The following is a 6025-nucleotide window of genomic DNA, read 5'->3' as shown; positions in this document are numbered from 1 at the left end:
TTTGAGCAAGTGTGTGTGTGTGTGTGTGTGTGTGTGTGTGTGTGTTTTTACAAATAAAATAATATAGAAAATAGAGAACAAGATATTGTCAACTAAACTAATGTAAGACTTCTTGTTAATTGTTGGTGTATCGTTTATGTGCTATAATATTTTCTCGTAAGCTTCGGTATTGGCTTCTGGATTGTTGAGGGTTCGGATGGCGTCATACTTTTCCTCCTTGGCCAGAGTTGGGTACGCTTATTGCGGAATGCCCTGGTTGATTTGATACGGATCGGGAATTAGTCACAGGTTGAGGATTTAGAGGATTTCGTCCGTGCGACTGTTTAACACCATCGTACGCATTCTCAGAAATATCTCGCTGTCGTATTTTATAATTTTCGATCTTGACTGGTTTCACCATTGAGCAATTTCGAGACCGTATTTTCCCTTCACTGTTACGAATTGTTATTTGGGATCCATGGATGTCAATAACTTCCCAAGGATTTGGGTCAAATATTGGATCAAATTTTTGTCTTTTGACGATTTTCATGAGTACGTGGTGTCCAATTTTGATGCTATGGGTTTGGACATGATTTTTGATGTCCGTTTGGTCCTTCATTTTGGCCTTTTTTTTTATTCGTCACGTTCCTTTACTTCGGAATCACAAAGTGGAGTTGATGGTATTGTTGGGAGGTGTGTCTGAATATGTCGATTGAAGAATAAGAATGCTGGTGGTTTCCCCGTTGTGGGATGGCTAGTGGCACGGAAGTTTAGAAGGTATTTAGGCAAAGTTGTCTTAAAAGAAATTCCATCTAAAAGCGCTGTTCTTTTTTTGCTAATAGTGGCATTTGCCGTTCGATTAATCCATTGGCCTGTGGCCATCGAGGTGTCACTCTATGATGAGTGAACCCGTATTCTTTAGCGAAGTTTAAAAACTCCATGGCGTTGAATGGAGATCCGTTGTCTGTCTTGATTTTTGAGGGTATTCCGAAGATTGAAAAGATGCGTTGACAGCGGTGAAAGCGTTTAAATTTTGAATATTTAACATAGGGAGTTTATAGAGGATATTACACATGGCCTCCACATATTAAACAACTCCTATTTATGAGACATTCAATGACCACTGACCAAATGAAAAAATATGTGCTTTTGCAAATTTAAATATTGTAGATCTTTTGGAAATATTCATGAAACAGCTGGGATCAATTAATGCATATGCAGATTATAAAGCTGCGATACACGCATATTTCAATGCATGGAATAGTAGCTAAGACATACGAAGGAATGTTTTTCATACTGGGTGAAAACAAAGAACATTTCAAACTTAAATTTTGAACCGTAAGTGAAGAGTACTTTTTAATTTAAAATTTAATGTACATTATACATATTTTTTAGGAGTGATAAATTTCCATGCTCCCCAGTGAAATACGAGAACTTGTTAATAAAAGCAACAACCGATGTGAAAGCAAGGTACTTTTCAAGGTATACTTTTGCATAAACCAAAATTTATAACTCTAATAAACTTACTCTGCAGCGAACCAAAATGATTGAATATTTTTCTTCGGATGAAGAAATGGATGAATATTTGACTTTGATATCTGATGCAATAGTAACCCCCAAAAAAGAAAAGAAACCACACATTAAATCTGTTTCTCCACTGAAGCTGGAAGTAAAATATCACCCACAAAATCTGATCATGATGAAATCCCTGCAATTGTCAATACTAAAGAAGTTCTCGCAGTTGATAAGAGTAAATTAGTTGCTGCTGTAGTCAAGAATATAGAAGTTGCTACAGTTTGTGAAAATACATAAGTTCCTACAGTTCATAGGAATATGTTTGACAAAGGAAACATTTTGTTAAAACAAGTTATTTGACAAAGGAAACATTTTGTTAAAGCAAGTTATTTGACAAAGGAAACATTTTGTTAAAACAAGTTATTTGACAAAGGAAACATTTTGTTAAAACAAGTTATTTGACAAAGGAAACATTTTGTTAAAACAAGTTATTTAACAAAGGAAACATATTGTTACAGGTTTTCCACCCGGTTACATTTTCAAAACAATTTTGATATCATTTTTAAAATAAAAAGCATATTTTCATTGAAGTTTCTGTTTCTTCCTAAAACAAATACCGTATTTTCACCCATATAACCCGCACCATTTTACATTTTTTTCTATTTTAGTGCGGGGTATATATTTATAATGAAGTAGCTTATATAGGTTAAAAAATACAAAAAAATATGTCAATGTAAATAAATGTAAATGTAAAATAAATTTTTTTAACTCAATTTCGGATTCTTCGTCGGATTCGGCGATATTTTGTTTTTTTTTAGTATACCCGCTTTAAAAAATTCATTACGAATTGTCTCTGTTGTGACTTTTTTCCATGCTGAATAGGTCGATCTACTGTGGTTTAGTGGGAAAGATTACTCTACAGGAGCAATGCGACATAGTCACAATTTGGTCTCATAAATATTTGACTCGCTAGATGGCGTTAGTCACGCTCTTTAAAAACTATCTGGTAGCCTTGCATAAATGTTCCCGCTTTTTATAGTCTTCCAATATCCCAATTTTTTATCGAAAAGCTTTAATACCTAGTTCTTAATTCTATTATACGAAGATTTTATATTATAATTAAAATATCGAAATTTCAAGCGTAGAGTTTCTTTATCATCAATTATATTTAAAAGACAGTACATAGTACTTTAAAAACTAAAGAAAGTTTGTAAGCCTAGGCTTTAAAATCCAATGGGGAGGTTTTGTGTTGTCTTACAGTGTAATGAAAGGGGTGCAGATCCAAATGTAAGTTAATAAATTAATGCGATTATGTTTTTAAATAGTACAAATATTAATTGCTTATACACCTTGCAAGTGTCATATCATAGGGTTCCAGTACCATTAGAAAATAACCCATTACGGACACTATGGCTGAAAAGGATACGAAGACGAGACTACCTGTATCACCCAAAGAAGAATATTAATGTCTGCTCTAAACATTTTATAGATTCAGATTTCTTAGAATCACGTGCCAATGGGCAAAGACATCTAAAAAAAAGGTGCAATACCTTCTCAGTTTTCTTGGAACACAAATGGCGCTGTAAACGATACGATTAATAGTGAATTGGAAACTCAGGCTGGTAAAAATCTATCACATAATCAAATTAAGCAAGGACAATCTATGGGTAATAATAGCACTCATAATATTGAAGCAAGCATTAACCAAGAGCCATTATCTAAAGTAACGTGTGAACAAGACTGTGCTGCTAATGAAGAACGGCAGACTGTACCTTCAGATTTCTTTACCATCAACCAGGATTGGCTAAGTGATTGTAATATTACTAATGAACCACTCATAACCACAGAAATAGAACCTCGAGGTAAAACTTCAATCCCGCACAACAATGGTTGTGAGACTGATCTTGAAAAATACTTTGGTTCTAAATTGAAAGAAATGCAAGCAACAGTTGTTAGCCTTGAACAGGCTCTAGAACAATCTAATGAGAAAGTGAAAGTTCAAGCATACAAGTTGAAGAAAGCTGAACAGCTGTTACAAGAAGAGATAAAGAAGAGAGAACTGGCAGGGGAGAGACTAAAGAAGCTAAAACCCAGTCTCGATAACATTAAGGACAACGATGGCGCCATTCAATTTTATACAGGTCTTCCAAATTACAAAAGGGTCATGGTTTTATACGAATTTCTAGATCCCGGTGATAATGGTGAAAATATTGTATATTGGAAAAGTGGAAAAGTTAATGGTGTAGATTCAACTCCTCTAAGAACACCTACGGTTGGTCGACCTCGTATTTTAAAACCGCTTGATCAACTCTTCATGGTCCTTATACGCCTAAGACTTGGGTTATTTGTTCAAGACCTGGCTGACCGATTTGGTGTCTCAAAGAGTACCGTGAGTAACATTTGCAACACCTGGATCAATTATATGTACCTACAGTTAGGGCAAATCAGCTTGTGGCCAGCTAGAGAACAAATAGACCAGACTATGCCGGAAGAATTCAAAGCTACATACCCTACTACTCGTGTTATTTTAGACGCTTCTGAAATTAAGTGTGAAACATTATCTTCATTAGTCTTACAATCCGAAACGTATTCCAACTATAAATCAACTAACACTTACAAAGGTTTAATCGGCATCAGCCCAAATGGGTACGTTACATTTGTGTCTGCACTTTATACTGGTTCTATATCAGATAAAGAGATTACAAGAAGAAGCGGATTCCTGCAATTAGATTTCAACAGTGACGACAGCGTAATGGCAGATAAAGGCTTTATAATTCAAGACATGCTGAGTGAAATTAATGTGAAATTAAACATACCACCATTTCTTAAAAACAAGGACCAATTTTCGAAAGATGAGTTGGAGGAAACGTAAAAGATAGCCGCTTTGAGAATTCATGTAGAGCGTAGAATTCAACGTATTAAGGGGTGGCATATTTCTGACAGACCTATCCCAATTAGTTTAGCACCTGTAATAAATCAGCTATGGACGGTAACTTCAATATTAACAAATTTCCAAAAACCAATAATTAAAAAGCAAAATAAAGCATGTTTAAATGAAAGTGACCAGCTAGACTTTTCTGATTTTGATGAACTGGATTGGCCTTTAGATGATATAATATAGTAAATATTTATCATTAATAATGATTCAAATTGTTTATTTCAACACGCCTTTAATAAAAATTTGTACCATTCTTGAAAGACTGAATTATCACTTTTTTACTTTAAATATGGCATAGGAGTTTACCCATTTAAAGAAAATTGCCTAAAGTAAAATTTATCTAGTTTTACATCACTGTTGAAAGACTATCTTATCACATTTTTTTCACCTAAAAAAATAGGGCGCAGGAGTTTGAACAATTTTTTTTAACATGTGCGTAAAGTAAAATCTAGTTTCTCTACCATATCGTTCCACATCATTAAATCAAACCGAACTCTACAAATAATTAGTCCTTAAGTCAAATATGTTACGTAATCACACCAAGTGAGGCCAGTGAGGCCCATTTGACATGTAATCTGGTAGAAGTGGTCATGCTTTTTGGTTAATTGCACTGACCCATTAATATTATCGAAATGATTTTTAGATTGTATAATAAAATCAGTAGGCGATTTATCACGCAGTGAATAGGCACTTTTAATTTCCAAGACTCCATATGGTGGATCTTCTTTTGGGTCGTATACCAACCCGTCGGGGGAAGTTCCAAGCCAACATTTATTAGGGGGAACCACAAATCCTGCGGAGTGGACTATTACATTGTGTCCCAAGCTACGCATTTGGCTTATGTAGTTCTTTCTCGCTACGGGTTCCATAGTTTCCCCATACTTTACACTGTTTAGGTTCCCAATGTCCCTTTTTACCACCACATTCGTAACTCCAGCTTCAGACCACGACTCGCCTTTTCTCTTGCATACTGTTCCAAAATTCGATGAACTCAACCTCGTATTTCTTGCATTTTTCCATTCTATACACTCTGCCTGCGAAATGGTTTCCTTTTCTAAATTTAACGCTTCTTCACAAGATATCTGGTTTTTCTGAAAAATATTTTGTTATATTTTTAGGTTTTTTATTGTAAGGACTCAATCTTACCAAATGTATTTCCGTTTCAGCAAAGGGTAATGGTAAGTAAAAGCCACTACTACTCCAATCTTCTTTTCCATGCAACATTGAAAATATTGGTATTTTGATAAGTTTATCAATAACCACATTTTTGATAAAAGGAAATTTTTTTGAAATTATATATAACTTCCGTTCCGCACTCAACAAGTGGAAGTTGGTAGCTGAGCGGAGAATTTTTGGCTGCTTTTCCCATTTTTGTGTCTACCCACTCACAAGGAGACTACCCGAGGTGTTACACCGATTTTGTTCAAACTCGGGGGATTGTTAGACCTTCATGTAACTTGGAAAATCATAAAGGGATTTTATTCAATGGGCAACGGGTTTGCCATGGCAACGAAAAATGTTTTTGACAACATAAAATAGTGGGGAAGCTATTGTAAAAAAATTGAGTTCTTGCTTTTTTGTTTGTTAATAGCA

At 34.8% G+C, this 6025-nt stretch overlaps 1 pseudogene; it reads left to right on the top strand.

Moving 5' to 3' along the window:
• The first annotated feature begins 3916 nt into the window (after positions 1–3916).
• On the top strand, positions 3917–4615 carry LOC149949020 (uncharacterized; annotated as a pseudogene).
• Positions 4616–6025: the final 1410 nt, after the last annotated feature.

This window comes from Leiobunum rupestre, chromosome 4 (assembly GCF_980474605.1).
Source record: "Leiobunum rupestre chromosome 4, qqLeiRupe1.1.hap1, whole genome shotgun sequence".
NCBI lineage: Eukaryota > Metazoa > Arthropoda > Arachnida > Opiliones > Sclerosomatidae > Leiobunum > Leiobunum rupestre.
The sequence above is the reverse complement of the archived record's forward strand: the minus strand, read 5'-3'. Positions and strand labels throughout refer to the sequence as shown.